At 42.5% G+C, this 18,731-nt stretch overlaps 1 protein-coding gene across 3 annotated transcripts in view; it reads right to left on the bottom strand.

Annotated features, from left to right (window-relative positions):
* The window catches only part of chrm3a (cholinergic receptor, muscarinic 3a), a 94,071-nt gene extending 76,472 nt beyond the window's left edge, over positions 1 to 17,599 (bottom strand). The window contains exon 1 of one of the 3 annotated variants that reach the window (XM_086171931.1): positions 17,444 to 17,599. The gene's annotated coding sequence lies outside the window, so the exon portion shown is untranslated. The remainder of the gene's footprint in view (positions 1 to 17,443) is intronic. The other 2 variants (XM_086171922.1, XM_086171940.1) reach the window with 2 other exon arrangements.
* Between the last annotated feature and the right edge of the window lie 1,132 nt (positions 17,600 to 18,731).

Genomic DNA, 18,731 nt, shown 5'->3' on the forward strand with positions numbered 1-18,731 from the left:
TGTCATGAGTCTGAAAATACCTGCAGCAAAAATGAACAGGAGGGCAGGAATAATGAGAGAAACTAAAATTAAAATTAAAAAAAAATGAAAGAAAACCAACACAATCACCTCAACATGGGCTGGTGAGCATAGCGCCTTTTTAGAAAAGCCCCTTCCACCGAAGTTGGAAGAATGGAAGGATTCAAATATAGAAAGGCTCACGCTACCACAGTTCTTTATTCCCTCTCTGCTCTGCTGGATCAGGAGTTAATTCTGCTCAGAGTGACTGCGGGCTGCGAGTGACAGCAGTGAATTAATGATTCATTATGCCCAGTGTAAGCAAATAGTAATGGGGAGGGGTGGATTTCAAACATCTAATGCCAACCAATGTTTTCTTTTTTTTTTTAACAGCAATTACAAAAATAGAAAAAAAAAAAATAATCACATTTTCCTGATGAAAATTTTTTAAGCAGCACAGGTTAGCAAAACCATTGAATGAAATAAAATATGTAAAAAAATTAAAAATGTTTCTGCACTGTAGAGATCCGAGGAAATGTTTGAACCCCCTCAAAAAAAATGTCATATTCATCCATTATAAATGCAGTGTATTGCTTGCTAAGCCTAAGGCTTTCTACTAAATGAATTTTCCATTTTCTTTTCATTTCTGGACAGTCACTTGAATCCTCGCGACACAGCCTCACTGCATATGTGATATAAGATGAAGAGCTATGGTAGAAAAAGAAAAAAAAATTGACTGCTGTCAATGTTTCAGGCTGCTTAATGTGTATTATTATGACAAAATTCTAGAAATCTGCATCAATACCAACATCAGAATTGCAAGAAAAACGGCAAAGACCACACAACAGCAAATTACGAATGATATATTTGTGGCAGTATTCCGTTTTACCTCTCAGAATTCATCACGATCGCATGAAACTTCCGTATCTTCTGCGTCAATAGACCACCTCGAGGTGCAGCTTACAGCCGAGAATCACGGATTTCTACGTCTTTCCCTCTGTCGTTTCTATTTTTGGGTTCGCACCCAAACATTATATCATCCCATCCTCCTATCTTTCTCTATCCAGCCGATAGAACGTAAATTATTGAATTAAGTCGAGGTCGGGGTAATTCGGATGGCCTGTGTATCTCCCGTAGGCCGAAGTCCTTTCCCATTCTCTTTGCATTTGTTTGTTTAACGCTTGAAAAGAAACAGATACTTCAGTAGATTTTGGAGCTCCTGAACCCTCCCGACAACCAGCAACGAATTACAGATCGCCGTCTCAGACTCGCGGATAGAGAGAAACAGAGAGAGGCTCGCTCTCCTTCGGGCAGGATGTGCAAAGGAGGTTGTGCGCGGGAAGGTTTTATGGATGTACAGAAAACCATCTGCATACATCGCTCTGATGATGAATGAGGTGGGAGCAAAGATCGAACAACCTCGCTGTTTACACAGGCCTGGCGTTGGGTCGGGCCCCGCTCCCGTCACTTCTGCTGACTGATGCGTCCGCTGAACGGGAACACACCTGTACAATCACAACCAGGCTCTGATAATAGCGGCGAGGGATGCCGACCCCCCCCCCCCCCCCCCTTCTTTTCCGAAGGGGGTTGAAGCTAATCAATGAGAAATGTGTGTTCGGTTTCTAGTTCATCAGAGAGACAGAAAAAGACCAATGTTTAGCTTCCGTGGGTTGGAATAATATTAATGATATCCCGGCGGGTTTAAATAAATACATTTTGACAAAATTACAGGGAGGTCATCTTCTGTGAGATGCCCGGACCTTTAAACTAACAAAAGTACATCATGGATAAAACAACTCGGGGCCACATGAGCAAAAAAATAAAAAAATGAAACACATTTCAGCAGTTTTACATCGGAATTGATGCGGGTCTTTATGAAAAAGCGGAACACAAAAACAAAGCCACACAAAATACAGTGATCACTTTTCCTGGAGGCTTTGAGATGTCGGGCTAAAACGTCGAGAGGGAGAAGATAACTAAATAATATAACACAACTGAAGTTGTTTATGCTCTGGCTAAAGCGATGGGTTAAATTTTGCTCTTTAAAAAGAGAGAGAAATGACTGCAGCTCGAAAGGGAAAACGTGTACCTCAGATGCACCCATCTGCACCGTGACATTTTCATTTCATTTTTTCATGCCTCTTTGAACTGTTTCAAAAGGAGATTTTTTTTATTTAACGGAACTTTCAAGTCTTACGCATCAACTCAAAGTATGTTTCGCCGAATTTGCACGTCCGAGTGGAGGAGGCAGAGCAGCCACTTTGCCGTTTGCACACAAGCAAGGGGGGGGGGGGGGGATGAAACCAGTTTTGCGGTCGGACACAACTTAAAGTGACAAACAATATACGCCGGGGAACAAGTTTGACAGGCTCTTATAGTCAGCAATGAACTGACTGCGCTGCTTATGTCAGCGTTTTCTTTCCCGAGGTGCATCGTATTATACTTTAAATAAACAGTTGCATCCGAAGCATCTGCCAGAGTATTTGCTCCTTGAATAACCTGCAGAAATGACAGCGCTCCCGGTATTCCAGCAGATTCTATCCCTCAGTACCTCCTTGATGTATTTCACTGGAAGAAAAATGTGCTTTGGATGAGTCACCTGGTCCTGCCGAAGAGATTCAAAAGCCCGGTCGATTCACAGTCAAGGAATTCCGACAGTCTGGAGTCTCTCGCGGTCATCAGTTGTCTTGCATTCTTAGGGTTAGTGTTCGGTGACAGAGTGCCGCGCGCATCAGCCAAACAGTCTGGATTCCAATTCTAACTTGAGACGCTAAAAATTTAACGCTTTGTTTCACCATGAGACATTAAACTCCGTGCTTAAAAACCAGCCCCCCCCCCCCTTCTTGGATGAAGGAAGCCAAACTTCTTGGGGAATGATTGACATCACTGACTTCTAGCATAAATGTTCCAGAAAGCAAAGCGGCGTTATGAAAACGGGCCTCCGAATCCTCAGATCTGTCTTCAGAGAGCTCTTCTTTGTTGGCACACCACATTGCCATATTCACTGATAATATTTAATGAACAGCTAATAAATACGGAGGCGAGCGAGAGGTTACGGGGGCTATCCGGTTCCTCCGGTGGTTCTCGACGGTTGAGAACCAAGCCGCTGGTGTTGGGATATTAGACGAAGCTATTCTCGTGAACACAAAATCCAACTGATTAAAAAACAAAAAAAAAGAATAATAAATAACAAAGGTTTGATGAGATTCATTCACAGGGCTTCGGTAAAACCAATTTCAACAATAGAGTTGTGTGATAAACATGGACAGAGAATATAGGAACAAGAGCCTCAGAGTATTAAGGGTATATTCATTAATATATTCATTCTTTATTTACACTGATCATTATGCAGTTAAGGGTCATGGGGCTGCTGGAGCCGAACCCAGCTGTCACCGGGCGAGAGGCAGGGAACAATCGCACGTCAACGACTGGGACGTGCAACTAATCACACATCTGTGATGAACCTGCTGCATGCTTCGGGAAGAAACGGGATAACTCGGAGGGAAAGCATGCAAACTCCGCACAGAAAGGACCCCACTGTTGGAATTGCACCAAGGACCTCCTCGCTGTGAGGCAGAGATGCTAACCAATGCTAACCACTGCGAGCCACCGCTAACTACTGCTTGCCACTGCTAACAGTTGCTCCCCCGTGCATTATTTACAAAACAATTGTTTCAGGAAATAAACTACGGCTCTATGCATTCTCATACAGGGGCTCCTCACCTTATGTCGGAATTCTGTTCCTACAACGTAACGCGATTTTCGACATAAGTCGGAGCTTCCAGACAGCACTGTACATGAGTATCTATGTCACTCGCCTACCCTGACACGGTGGCAAAATCACAGAACCTGCAGAAGATGCTGGAGTTACAAGGCCTGGATATGCAAATGTAAACAAAGTCGTCCTCCTCGTATGGCGCCACGTATTTGTCCGCTATACTCAGCAACTATCTCACGCACGAAATTAGTTTTTACGTTGAATGCCGGAATGATGGGACAAAACTTTCTTAATAAATCGATGAAAGATGGCGGCGTTACCGCGAAAACGCTGTAGGGTCGAGGAGGTTGTAAACCGAGGAATGGCAGTTCATGCATGAGGAGACATTCCCAAAGGGAAACAAAGCTGCAGCATTAACAACAGGAAACAGGCTTTGGAGATGGGTGATAGCGGGGCAAGGCCCAGAGGAGCCACGATGCAACAAGGCAAAACGTTGCAACCTAAAAAATTGCCGGAGGCAAGCTGGGAACATCTGGGGACTCGTACAACTATTTACCGATTTGCCTGGAGGACAGTTTACGAACGAGACTTTCTTATCTCAATAGTACTTATAGCACTTCACAAAATTGCCTATCATCCAGAACGGCACACGGGCCGAAGCAGAGCGGGGGGAATGTGAGGCGCGGGATAATGTTTTAGGGTTGGAAGGTTCTGCTCGACATTTGGTTAACATTAATTATAGGTTATCCATAGTGTGTCAATTATATTTCTCTGAAACACATTCAAATATAATATTGTTAGCTCGAGGTGACAATTCGGGTCCCATGAAACTTCAATCTGTTCATAAATTACAGGTTTATCTAACAGGATTTAAATAAAAAGTCTTTCAATGTTGTCAAAGATTTTCCAAATCGCATCTGAAATTTCTTTTTTTTTTTTTTTAAACCCAACATAAATAAAACAGGACCTGGAAACTGGAGGGTGTAAAGTTTGCAAAAACTATTTATCCTAAAAGGAACAGTTGATATCAACAAAATAAATACCCATTAAAGTCAGCTAAACATACATCAATATTTTAATCCAGTGCATCCAAATAATCAAAAGTTAAAATGCATAAAAAGGATTTAGGAGACTCAGGGGAGGTCTCTTGATGAACCTCTCCAAACCGAGACCGCAGACATTACCTTGTTCCGAGCGGTGGGTTGGGTAGGGGGGGGCCGAAGCAGGCGCGATCACGGGGAATGATTTTGTGCCAGAATTGGCTGGCAAAAGTAAATTGTCCTTCCTTTTCTATTTGAACAAAAACATTAGCCGTGCAACTTCATTATCCGCGGTGCAAGTAAGTTTATTTGAAGCAGCAAAATAACCATCAAGCGCAAGCAAAGCTAAAATGGCACCTATCTTTGTGCCTCTGCCAGCTCCGCTACAGCCCGTGAATACAGCCTGCGGTGTCCTTTGTCTCGCCTGCTTGCCACTTTCATTTGAGGAGATTTAAACTGAACTCTGCACCCAGGAAAAAGGACTTTATAAATCCAGACGGCTTTGCCCATCGCATTTCCCGTGTTTAGTCCGTGCCTTCATGTGACTAAAAATGTTGACGAATAAAACCTCACCTCTGTCTTGATGCCTGCGTATGCCATAAATTTGTGCAGCTATGATTACATTTCATCGAAACCGCGGAAGGTACCAGGCCAATAAACAGTTTCCCTTTTCCTAATCGCCATCGCTCTGCCAAAAAGTTTTGTATGGAGACACGCAAGGCAATTCCATCCATCCGCTTTTGCCTCTGGCCTGCTCTTCATCCCAAAGACCGCTTAAAGTTAATGTTTCCTGCACATCTATCTATCTATCCCACCGACAAATGTTACAGTTTGTTCTGTACTGAAGCCGACCCTGATGACAATTTGATCAGAAGCTGCAAGGAAAAAAAAAGTCATTTCACGAGGCCGTTCAATAAGATTCGATTCGCCGTTCTGTGATGACAGCTCAATTGTCATCATTTTGCATCGTGGAAGTAATCGCTTTGGATGTTAAAGCAGAACGTTTATGCTGCTCCATCCAGACATCGTGTCAGGGAGCTCTGACTGTTTATAAATAAACTTAATACTTATTCACTCTCATTGATTGCGGCACATAGCGATGCTAAAGATCTGATAGGTCTGGTCTGAATTAGCTCTTTCCTGTAGCCTGAGGGCCGGGGAAATCCTGCGATGTAGTGCAAAACAAAGAGAAAAGACTTGCAGTATTTTGGTATTTAAAAACAAATGAGATTACTTTACATTGTGTTGTTAGGTCTTTTTTTTTAATGGGTGATACATCATCTGACAATGATGGATGACCCATATTTTTTTACAATTAAATTTTACATTTTACATTTCTGAACTGAACACAGAGCGCTAATTCCACAATGAAAAGTGAAACATGTATATTCTTCCACTTAAAAAAAAATCAAAATAAAAAATGGTGGCCTATTGAACTCATCTGATAAATACACGTCACAAAATCTATATAAAAGTGGAATTAATTTTTCTTCAAATGTCTTGTAATTTTACAAAGTGGTGAATACATGACTTTATGGTGTTTATACATAAGGACATATGAGTACAGTCGTGGCAAAGTGATCATGATTACTTTATTAAATTCCTGAAAATGACGGTCTATTTTAACTGGATGAACAGCTGGACACAAGATCGCTCCCACTGAGCCACATGGTCAGTTCACAGTTTTCTTTTTTTTCGTCTCTGATACTCTAATTTTCCACATTATACTGTCTGTTGAATACTAGACCCAAAAACTGGTTTGCCGCAAATTGCGCTCGTCCGGCCTTGTCAGCGAGCACAGAGAAAAAAAAAAAACTATACTCCCAACAGTGATTGCAAAAACAGATATAAAGAATCAAACTTTACAACGAGAGTCAAATAGTCTACAGAGTGAGACTGAAACGGACTGTTTAAAGAGGAAAGCAAGGCATTATTGGTCAGGGAGTACTCGAAAAACCAATATAGATTTGTGAAGTCTGGATCCTAAACTGTTGACATAAATCCCTGTCTGTGAACAGGAATTTATCGGTGACCGATCTTCCTCCCGGTAACAACTCCAAAACTGAAATAGTGTCTGCACTGGCATGTCATTACCAGCAAAACAAAGTCAATTGACAATTGCGGTCAGTTGTTTTTCCTCGACTCCCTGATGCAAAACAGTCCAAATCCCCGTGGGGAACACGCGCATCTGTCAAATTTGTCCTCCCTTTCAAACTCTTCAATTTAGTAGCCTCCTATGCAGTCCCAATAAAGTACTTAACCAAAAACTCCTTCCTCTGCGTTTTACTCCGACAAGAGGACAAATTGGAGCAAAAATATTTCCATTGAGTCTTGTTGTTTGAGACCGAAGCAAATGTCAGCAGAGGATTTGATTTACCAACTTGCGGGCTACGGTGCTGTGGGCTGGGATTCATTCTCGCCTACATAGCTTTCGCCGGAGGGCTCTCCCCACAGCATTCCCTTGTACAAGTTGTACCTCTCCCAGGCTCATCCTTGAAACGTCAATCAAGCTGAGGAAGGAGTTGGTGGTACCTTCAGGCTGCCCAAAAGAAGGGGGGGGAGCAATTGTCACCCTTACGCCTACTTCGGGGTAAAAACAAAGCCTCAAAATCCAAATATCACTTTAACTTTACCCTGCCACTCTAACATTGATGTTTGACGGGAACTTGAAAGGTGCTGTAAGACCAAGACCGATGAATTTGTTGAATGGGGATCATGGTGACCAGTTTTGTGAGAAGATTAACTACTTCCCGACAGTGACGTCAAAGAGGCATTCGATATTCATCCCCAAGAACAGGCCTTCCTTCCAAACTGCAGAGTAAGGAAGGACTAATGGGTTTGAGTGACGGTACAGCACACAGTGATGCATTTATACATATATATGTACACAAACGCACATACACCATAACATGGATACATACACTAACACGATCACATGCACGCTTCCCTGTCTTTGATGCGACATTTCTAATTCAATCTGTCCTGAAAGTCGGGGTCTGGTAAATTTGTGATTCAGCAGACACAAGATAACAACAAACATTAAACAGCTTCTTTTTCTTTTTCTCTGTCAATTTTGAAACTTATTTTCCTGACTATGGCTATGATTTTTTGTTATTGTTTAGAGGAGCATAACCTTCACATCATTATTCTCCCGAATCTTGCAAATACTGGTGAGTTTTTCCAGCTCACAGAAAGAATATGACTGATTCAAATGCAAGAGGGAGGCCTTTCCATGTGAAGTTTGCATGTTCTTTGCACATCTCCGTCTATTTCCTCCCACAGTCCAAAAACATGCAGAAGGTTCATTTGGGACATTGCTCCAATGTGTGAATGTTTTTTAATAACAATTTATCCTTTATTAACCCCTGTGGGGAAATTCATTCTCTGTAATCAACCCATCATGGATGAACCATGAGCAATAGGTTGCTGTACACCAGGGGAACAGTTAGGGTTTCAGCATCTTGCTCAACAACACTTCGACAGACTAGGAGCTGGGAATCGACAGCTGACAGCTCAGGTAGGCCCTCATTGCAGTGTAAATAATGAATGACTATAAATACTTACATGCTAAAAACAAGTTATTTCTGGAAATCATGATCTAATGACTTATTATAAACACCCATATACCTGAATACCACACCAATCCATTCTTCTGCACGGAAAACATGGCTTCGGATCCACATTGAAATGACGCAGTCAAATACGAAAAACCTCGGAAGGACTCGAAATGGTTTTCAGACCCAAAGCTAAAGACTGGTTGAGAAGTTGAACCACTATTGCAGTGAATGCAACCATTACGTAAGGCAACTTCGCCAAAATCATTGTAGTGAGCACTAAAACAGATCGGCAAAAGCGAGCCAAATCCAGCCTTTATATCGCACTCCTAAAATTGCCACGTGCATAATCCTAAATAGCAGTTTGAGCTCTGATCCTCCAAGAAAAAAAAAACACATTCGCCAAAACTTCGGCCAGTTTTGTATTTTGTTCTGCTAAACCCATCATTCTAAATTAATTCCACACTGTCCATTAAAATCGTGCACTTTTTGATTCAAGCACAGGATTGATTATATCGCAGATGTTCCAACAGAAGCAATGGCAAAAAAAAAAAAAAAAAATGAAGTCGTTTTCAAAGAAAATGTTAAAAACACGGCCAGTTAAGGCAAATACCTTGCTGAAACTAAACACTGTTAAATGATGATCCATAAATGCCTTGGACTTTTTTTTTTGGTGAGGCCAGCTCCATGTGATGAGTGTGTAAACACTTGCTGTACTATTCATACGACTCCCATTCGTTCCAGCCTTTTGTTCAGAAGCTATTGCTCTTCACCGTGACACGCTCTTTTGTTTTGTTCCAGAAAACAACAAAAACGTGTGAAATGGAAGAATCAGCAGAAGGCGGCAGAGACGCTTCAGTTATCATGAAAAGTTCTCCACCTCGCCCCGGCTCCTAACTTCATTTTGGAAATCGAATGGGGACGTTTGTCTTGCCCGGGATGCTGTAGACGCATGAAAATTATGATGAAGATAAACCGCGGGGCGAAAACAAACGAATGCAGTGCAAATACGAAGCAGCGCACATCCTTCAGCGGGGAACAAAACAAATGTTACATTGCGACATCTAGACTTGATTTACTTATTAATGATCGTCATCATTTTCGCTGTTGGGGAGCTAATCAGCCGCTGACTTTGCACCAGAATGATGAGACTTTAAAATCTCCTCTGTTTCATTTAAATCAGGGACTCCTGCTGTTGCTGACTTGTTTAATCCCAGAAACATATGAGCTTCGATGTGTATCAGATGTTTATTGCACCCAAGAGTGTTTTGTTGGAATAAAAAAAAGCGACAGGTGTTCTTTTATGTCTGGATTAACATCTTTCTTGAGACATCAGTGATCCTTTTTAATCATCGAATGTTTTTGTTTGGGTTTCTTTTTCTTTTATTCGACTGCCGAGGGGATCAGTGTCCACCGATCTTGTATATAGTAGCATCACTTTGACTCCAAAATGCTATTATTCCATGCATATTTTATGTCTCAGAATGTGGTATTTTTAGACTTCATCCAGACATCCTCCTAGCAGTCATTGTCAGACAGTGTTCAGATGTTAAATGCAAATTGCCTCTATATGTCTGTGAGACAATAAATGTGATTGCTAGAAGCGGTGCGTTTCATCAAGAGCATACATATATGAATCTTTCCTCAGACACTGGGACAAAGGATAATGAATTCAGTATTTGCCTGGACATGTAATGATTTGACACCCAGTGCATTTTTATCTCCAGAGGAAAAATACTGAGAATCTCACTGCAGTATTAACAATGTTAAAATCAAAACCTTGAAAAGTGGAAATGCCAATTGTCGTCGGTGTCTTCCTATAACTTTTATTTCGCTCCTAAAATTGCTCCTGCTCCAGGGCAAGTTGTTTTCTTTCTTTTTTTTTCTCCCCTCCATCCATTGTTGAAGTTCACCCAAATTTACTGGCAAATGAGTTACCGCTTTCTACATAGCTTTGAAGTGGATTTTTCAACTGTCACTTTTACGAAACTAAAGCCAAATGTGTCAACAGAGGGTAATTGCATCCTTATTCATTTGCAGAGAGCAATCCCCTGAGTAAGGTTATCCACACTGTTTGATGAGGGGACTAAATATCCATCTCACATTACCACAAATTGCACTTGGGAGGCATATTCTGGATAGAAATGTATTAGTTTTGCTTAAACTGTTGCACTGCTGCGACTGGAAATTTGACATATTAGTTTTGCACAGTGGAGTTTCACTAACAGATCAATCTTTAATATGACCAATACCACATCGGACTACATTAACTCGAAATAATAAACAAGCTATCAACATTAATCCTTACACAGAAGCATTTGGGAGTGAATATAGCGGCTGTTGCAGTCAAAGTCAAGCGTCCATTAACATTCATATTTCTCTGTGTGTATGCGTGTGTGTTAAATCACATGATACTCAAACACTCCTTGGGCTCTGCAGACACCGGAGCAGGGGCAGATATAGACTTGAAGGCGAGGTTGGCTAATATGTTAAAATATTCCAGCCGGCTACTGTCAACCTACAACCAGAAGGTTTTAATATATTCAGGCAAGCTCAGCAGTTGTGATGCGTTCAAGAACCAGGAGGCAATGTCAATGAAACATTTGTCTCTCATAAATGTTCTTTTAGCGATGCAAGTGAACGACACGGCCCTGTATCTCGGCCTGGATCTGGGGAAGCACGTGACTAACCACCTCAAAGTGTAGCAACAACAATGATCAATGCGTAGGGCATATATATACATGAAAACATGAATTCAATCATTTATTATCTAATGGTAAAAGGCAGGGTTTTACCCTGGACCCATTGCCAGCCAATCACAGGGCCACATATAGGGACGTACAACCATTCACTCATCTTTGCAATTAAGGGTCTCCTATGAACTTCCTGTTTTTTGGACTGTGGGCAGAAACTGGAGAATCCAATCCAATCCACACGGAGAACATGCAGATTTGGAATAGAACCATGAACCTCCTTATTGTGCGGAAGCGCTAACCATGGTGCCAAAGAAAATGGTAAAGAATGTATTCTCCATGTCACAAAAAACACTTGATTCATTTTTGACCTGGTGGTAGATGGTAAAGATGGAAAAATATCTGCAAAATTTACCTTTTTTTATTTATTTTTTTTACATATTTCCCACATTTTCCCTTTCGCATCGAGAGTCTCGAATATTGCTATAACATTTACCATGACATAAAATTCAGTGTCAATATTGAAAAACTGGCAGACTGAGTTTCAGACTCTGTAAACTTTAAGGAACAGTTTAAAGTTTTGTTGCCACAAAATACTGACCCTGGTTACCTCATTGGCTCTCAAAAACCAGTTTGGTTATCGTCCCTGAGATTAAACATTTGTCAACGTTCCTTATATATTCTTTTTTTAAACCACCTATCCATCTACTGTACCGTTGTCTCACGCCATATCTCAAGTTGTCACTGCGATCCAGATCTCTTACCTTGAATCACACCCTCAGGGCCGAATGAGGGGACAAAGTTTGTTATTGATTTATTCATTAAGAACAGACAGAGCAGACACACAAGAACAGTCATATATTAAAGATGAATCTGAATTCCCTTGAGTGGAGTTTAGTTTGTCAGGGGAGAAGAAGCGAAAAGAGTGAGACAGCTCGGGAAGGGAAAAGCAATGACACATGACAGAGGGAGTCAGGCAGAGCGGGAGAAGGAACGGCGGGCAAAAAATGTAGACGGAGGGGGAAAACAAAAAGAGGAAGAGCCGCCCGGAAGACAACAGAGCTTTAAGAGGAATAAAAAGCAAAGAAATTCAAAGATTACTAGTGCATGGAGTGTGGCGGGGTTTGCAGAACATTTGCAAAATGCATGGAAATGCAAGTACGTGAGGCAGCACCGGAGGCCGTGCCTCGGCCCTTTATACACTGAATACAAATGCTTTGGATTTTCCTGCAGCCTTTTCCTTGGCAGGCCTGTGCACTTCACCACAATATGACATATTATATGTCAGTTAGAATTATTCAAATTCAAAGTCCAAGATGAGATTTGCCTATGATACTGACAACAACATATATTATGTTCTTCGTTTATGCCTTGGAAGCTACTCGCTGTCAAAATCAGTTTATTGTTGTTATTATTACAGTATCAAACAGGGGCCTTTTTAGTATCAGTCAATCTAAAATCATATACTGATATCTTGCAAATATGATCTCGGAATGTCGACATTTTTTTTTGTCCAAAAATACAGATTAAATGAGTAAGATTCATTGGACAAACATTATGTCAAAGTCATGTGGCGAATTGGTGTTACAGAAGTTTGACAACCCGTCAATTCCCATTGCAAAAATTGGATTTATTGTTTCACAAACACACGCTTGCGGTGAATTCGTCACCTTAACGTGGTGCTTATGAGCCCATTTCCTATCCGCCACATCACCTGACCTTTGAACTACTGCACACTCGTATTATCCTGCCGTGCATGTGTGTCTGGATCGCTGTGTGCAGAGCATGCACAATATCCCAAGATAAACATTGGCCGGTGTTGTTAACGTCTCTGAATTGAGCATCTTATTACCACCAATAAGTGATACCAGTAAGGCATATGACAATAATTAAAGGCCAGAGAGTGATGAGAGAGAGTTTCACCAATGTTTATCTTGCAATAAAACACAATATAACCCAGAGTCAGTTATATACTCATCTTGTGAACTTACTCTGAATCAATTAACCCGTGCAGGATGTACATCTGCATGTTTCCGATGGATTCGAACGCTTCCCCGGGGTTTCGGAGCGCCCGTGCTTACCCAGAGAGTGACCTCTGATTCTGCGGCCAGGACTCGGACTCCGTCTCCGCCACTGAATTACTCAACAAAGACAGCCTTCCTGTCACCGCTCTCCCACTTTCCCTGATCTACCTCCCCCAGTGGACCAAGCCGTTCCCCTACGGTCCACTATATTTTACTGAACCGTTGGAGATTCTAGGGGGGGCAAAGCTTCTGCTGCGCGCGCAAATGCAGTGTATTGCAATGCTGCAGACACCAGACGGCAAAGAGTCCTTGTCGACAGAGTAAAGGCAAAGTCAGAGACCGGTGTCCCTTTGGACGTATCACCTTACTGCCAAACAATTTGCCACTGCTGCGGCTGCTGCTGCGAAAAAAAACAAAAAAAAAAAAAAAAACCCAACTAAAAGATTTCTACATTTTGTTGTGAAATCTTTCATGAGCATGGAGATCACTGCAAAGTAACTACAGGAGGGATTTTTTAACAAAATGACAAATCCGATCATTTCAAGTTTTCGTTTTTTTGTAATCGAACTGCAATGGAAAAGTGTCCGCCCCATGTGCCGTCTAAAGATAGACGCAGCTCCGCTCTGTTGTGGTCTGCATGGCTGTGAAAGTGGATTAAACGGGCTTTAACATCAAGACGAGCTCTAATGAAACCCAATGGAGGAGTTAGCCTGTCTGTTTGGCCAGCTGACTCCTGTAAAATACCCATCACTGTCTCCTATCGCCTGCTCTAAAAGTAGTCTGGCGGTGCCAGCCAGTGCGTACAACAGCCTCGGGGTCATTGTCCATGATGCTTTGTTTAGATCATGCAGTGGCTGAAACTGTTTACTCCTTAATCTCATATTTGTATTTGGTCGGCGTCTTTCAAGTGTCACGATAACAGATCACTGCCTCCTCCGTGAAAAACGAACGTGAAAGACTGACGATCTTCTCAGGAATATAAATCAATAGTTTAACATTTTGGGGGAAATCCACTCACTCACCGGGAGTTAGATATGAATGCTGACACCGGCCAGTGAGGGCATGCAGTAAATAGAACCCTCAGCTCAGCGTTGCCAACTTCTCTCGTTTGGGAGGCCAACAGGACACGCTATGCTGTGCTAAATGTCACCGCTTGAAGACAGTGTTAAATCCGTCACGTTACGTTTGAAGTCAGCCCGGTGTCAGATGTTTAATATTACATTTGCACGTGTTACATCGGGGAGAAAAAAAGAAAACTGATCAATTATCATATCGGCAAACGCTCTCTGGCCATTTGTTTTGCACAGAATTCAGTGCATAAAACTTTTTTATAGTAATATTATGGTAATCACATAAATAATCATGGCACATTAAAATACAAATGCTTTCTGGAAAGTAAGCCTTGAGACGTTCATAGAAGAGATTTTGCCAACAGCAACACGATAAGTATGAAATAGTGATCACATCTGAGGCGGTGTTCACTTCCTTCCGCACTCTTTGCATACTACAATGCCAAAATCATTATGTGTAAAGACAATAGCAGGGCTGTGATTTCAGCTGTATTTGCATGAGGACCTTGCATTTTAGTATGTTATCTATCACAAAGAAGTGAGAAATGACAAAATCTGTCGTTTTGTTTTTTTTTTTTTTCCTCCTTTTCTTTCGACACAGCACGCAGCCTCCGCCGGGCAAACAAAAACCGTCACAGGTGCACGAATTCACACCTGCGCGTCGGCCGCCCAACAGACTCAGGAGTGCTGCGGCACCTCTCGGTCGCCTGTGGCGTTTCTCTCGCGGGAAAAGCCCCACTGGTTCTTTTGGGTATTTTTGTTTAGAAAACAGGAATTAGCCGAGGTCTATGAAGACACTAGATTCGTTGCTATTCAAGCTATTTCGTCGCTGTCACCTCGACTCAACAGCGAAACGTAGGAACACACGCAGGGATCAATACTAAAGACTGCCCCGTTGCCCGGGGAAAGATAACTACCACGCTGAGCTAAATTGTCAACAAAAGGATTTCGGCTGACTCAATTAGTCAGCCGACGGAATTGCCGTGTCAAGGCTGACAGTGATTCAACCGTAAGTTATTTTGGTGGAAGAGGATCCGATTTCCACAGATGAACCACTCAAGACTGATCGGACGTCGCTTTGAGTAAACATTGATATGTGGCTATGTCACGGTGCTAAGTACAGTTTGATGAGGCCAGTGAAGCGAAATAAAAATGACACACATCCTGTATTTAAATGTAATGCTTAAAAATATGTGTATCCAGTTTTTGTTGCTGCATATTTTTTGGAAGTTTAACTTCTAGTGCATCGCTTGACAATGGGTTTAATTAAGCCCTCCGTGGCCGCTCACCGGATCCATTATTTTGACCAACTTTCAGTAGCTTTTTTCAAAAAGCGACAACCAAAGAAATTACATTTAAGATGCAAGAGAGTCTGGTTGACGTTCGAAGAATAAATGCATTTGAAAAACGGGCTCGGAAGAGCAAAACTCAACATCCATTAAAATATCAGAATGAATTAGATTCAACTCGGACCTCAGGTCGGTTTTATCCAAGTCAAATGTTTGAATTTGGACATCCCGGCTTTGATTTCGCAACTCACAAACTATCTGTGAGATTTCGCCCGACAAACTATCACTATCTAAATAAAGCTGGTGGCCGGCCAGGAGCTCGCTGAAAATACAGATATATAAATAAGAAGTGATCTTTGACTTATTAAATATTGATCTGGAAAGTGCATTTCTCATGCACTGATACCGAAATGTTTGAGAAAGGTCAACAATGGCAAAAAGTTGCACACTGATTCGTAGCTTTAGCTCTACCCAACAAAATCTTACTGGTTGGTACTTTCACAATTGTTAAATGCCTAACAAGATGGCAGATGCACTTTCCATTTCATGCATGAAAGACAGAAAAATGAACCTGTAGGCCTAAAATGTTATAAAATATTGTGTGTGTGTGTTGGCGGGGGGGGTTCTTTCCAAAGAAAAGCCAAGATTTGAAGAAGGGAGGCGCCTTCCCTGTGCAAGTCAGGTTGCTGTATTATTACCAATAAAGCGAATCTATTGAGAGCCAGTCCATTTTCTGTTATCCTGGGACCGATAAACACGAAGCGTCAACATTTTGCACAAAAGGCAAATCCCACGCAGGAAAACGTGACACTGGTGTAAAAGCAAAAAAAAAAAAAAAAAGCTTCCGAGAGCTGTCTCCACCTGTGTCGCCAGGGATGGTCAACAACGCTATCGCCTCCACCCACAGCCTCATTTGGGAAAAAGTCATAATGATGATCAATACGCTACCGGCGTCGCGCACAACAAAACCATCCATCAAGAGAGAAAAAGACAGAAAAAAAAGAATTACTCAACTGGTATTGACCAGAGCTCAAACAATGCATCAACCTGTGAAAGCTCTTATTCACCTTTGTCTCCCAGCGTCTCATCTGAATGTCCTCCACCGTGTGTCTCTGCGCAGCAGGCAATGGAAAGTCATCATCATCTAAACACATTCCTGTTCCACCTTGAGTAGACTGCACATTTTGCCACGACTTGACTTCATTGTCGCCCCTAACAATGCCCTTGTTGACATATTGATACAAAAACATGCCGGTCGTTGTTGACACATACAACACGTTAAAATGTTAAACTATTGAGGAGTTTGTGATCGGTATGTGGTTGCTGTATTGTCACCCCTCCCCTCCTACCCCCCCCAACACACACACACACACACACACTTCCTCGTTGATGAATAAGTGCAGCCATACGCTAAAAGGAAAATATTTGCACCATGGCACAGATGCCATTCGCTCTGCTCTTACTCATTATCCAACACAGTGTCAAAGTACCCCCAGGTCACCGAGAGGGAACATTCCTTCACATTTCCATCTACGGGCATCATAAATAAACACCCCAATTCATGAAAGCCTTCCACTTGCCATGTAAGGCCACAATAAATTCCCCCTGTAGTATAATTGACACTTCTAATATTATAAAAGAGACAAGTAGCATATGAGTATTCTAGTGTAGAGTATTTTTTTTTTTTTTGTGTGTTGCTTGATTAGCTGTGATTTTAGAGATCACAATTCCCCCCTTCAAAAAAAAAAAAATAATAAATAATCAACCAATTTCCGGATTTGGAAGTGACTTGATAGCTGGTGCAGGAGACAGTGAGGCGCAGAGGGCTGTGCAGGGATGCTGCGCCGGTGCCTGATGAGCAACGCCGGGAGGGGAAGGATAAAATAAAATAAAATAAAATAAAGTTTATCATGCAAAACTAAATTTAAAAGGCGGGGGCGAGGGGAAGAACGGGATGCCCCGGGTTGCTGTCGGGGGGGGGGAGGAGGATGAAACCCCGAATTGGAAGGTCGAGGAGCCGGAGGAGGCGACGGTCACCAAACTTTGGCGTCTCCTTACCTTCATCAGACGCGCACGGTGGCGGCATGGGGACCGTCGGAGGGGAAGAGGGACGAAAGACGACGGCGGGATTCAACCAGCAATCCAATCCAAACTTGTCCCGGGGTGCAGAGGGATTAGAAAAGCGGAGGCTCGGACGCCTTTCCGCCGACTCCCGGCCGCAGATCGGGACGGAGGAGGAGGACGAGGAGAGCCGAGGGAGCGCACCGAGACTCTGCCTCCAGATTGGTCAGAGTGGCGGTGACGCACCGGCAGGTGGCACACCCGGCGAATAAATAGTCCAGATTCATTGACAACCCCCCCGCCCCCCCTCCCTAACACACACACACACACACACACACACGTTGGTTCGACATCCTTCCGAGATTTGGACATATTGATCGTTTCGAACCGCGACGGCCGTGACATAAAGAGTCGGTTGGATTCATCCACCGGGGCTGCGCGACATTTGCCCTTGTGCGTCTTCTTGGAAATCATAATGATCTAACATTTTAATGATTTTAAATAGTGAGTTTCCTTCTTTTTTTTCTCAAAAAAGGGCACGAGGATGTTTGTTTTGGAAAAAAAAAAAAAATCGAAAGATTCCCGCTTCTGTGCCTGGAGCCTGCAAGCAGAATGGGGGGGCCCACTAAACCCAAACTTAAATGAAGTCTGAAGTGGAAGCGGTGGCAGAGAGCAACTAAACTGAAAGTTCATATCTTTAAAAAAAAGAAAAGAAATGTAATAATTTATGGGGGAACTAACAAACGTGGTGAAAAGTCATCGCAAAAGTAAAACGAGGTAAGAGGAAGCTAAGTATGTTTTGACACTTTTTCCTCTGGTTCTAATTGGGGCTAAAGCAAATGTTTTAATAATTTTGATAAACAAATAAGGAGCGAGCGGTAATCCTCGGAGGAATGTGTAAGCCAATTACAGTTGGCTGCAGGGACTCCAGGAATGGGGCTTCCAGTCCGGACCCTCCGACCACGTTTCCTCCCTGCTCCCCATGCGCCGGGCAATATTCCTGCAGAAATAACTGACTGGTCAGAGACCTGAATAGGACATTATGCTTGCTTTGACATTTACATTCCTCTTGCAGTGTGTGTGTGTGCAATCTCTCATCAACAGCTGCCTGCATCCTGTGTGAAAGAACGGCCTGGTTCCATCTGTACGCCGCCGTACATGTGTGTTACAGGATTACATAACATGGTTTCTGCTGCGAGGTGATGAGAAAGACTGCTTTGGCAGTTACTGACTGGTTACTTCATGTTCTGGAGTTCACGCTGGGTGTGCCGTGTACCCTGTTATG

This window comes from Fistularia commersonii, chromosome 2, assembly GCF_037954325.1.
Source record: "Fistularia commersonii isolate RoL2024-O1a breed Wild chromosome 2, RoL_Fcom_v1.0, whole genome shotgun sequence".
Taxonomy (NCBI): domain Eukaryota; kingdom Metazoa; phylum Chordata; class Actinopteri; order Syngnathiformes; family Fistulariidae; genus Fistularia; species Fistularia commersonii.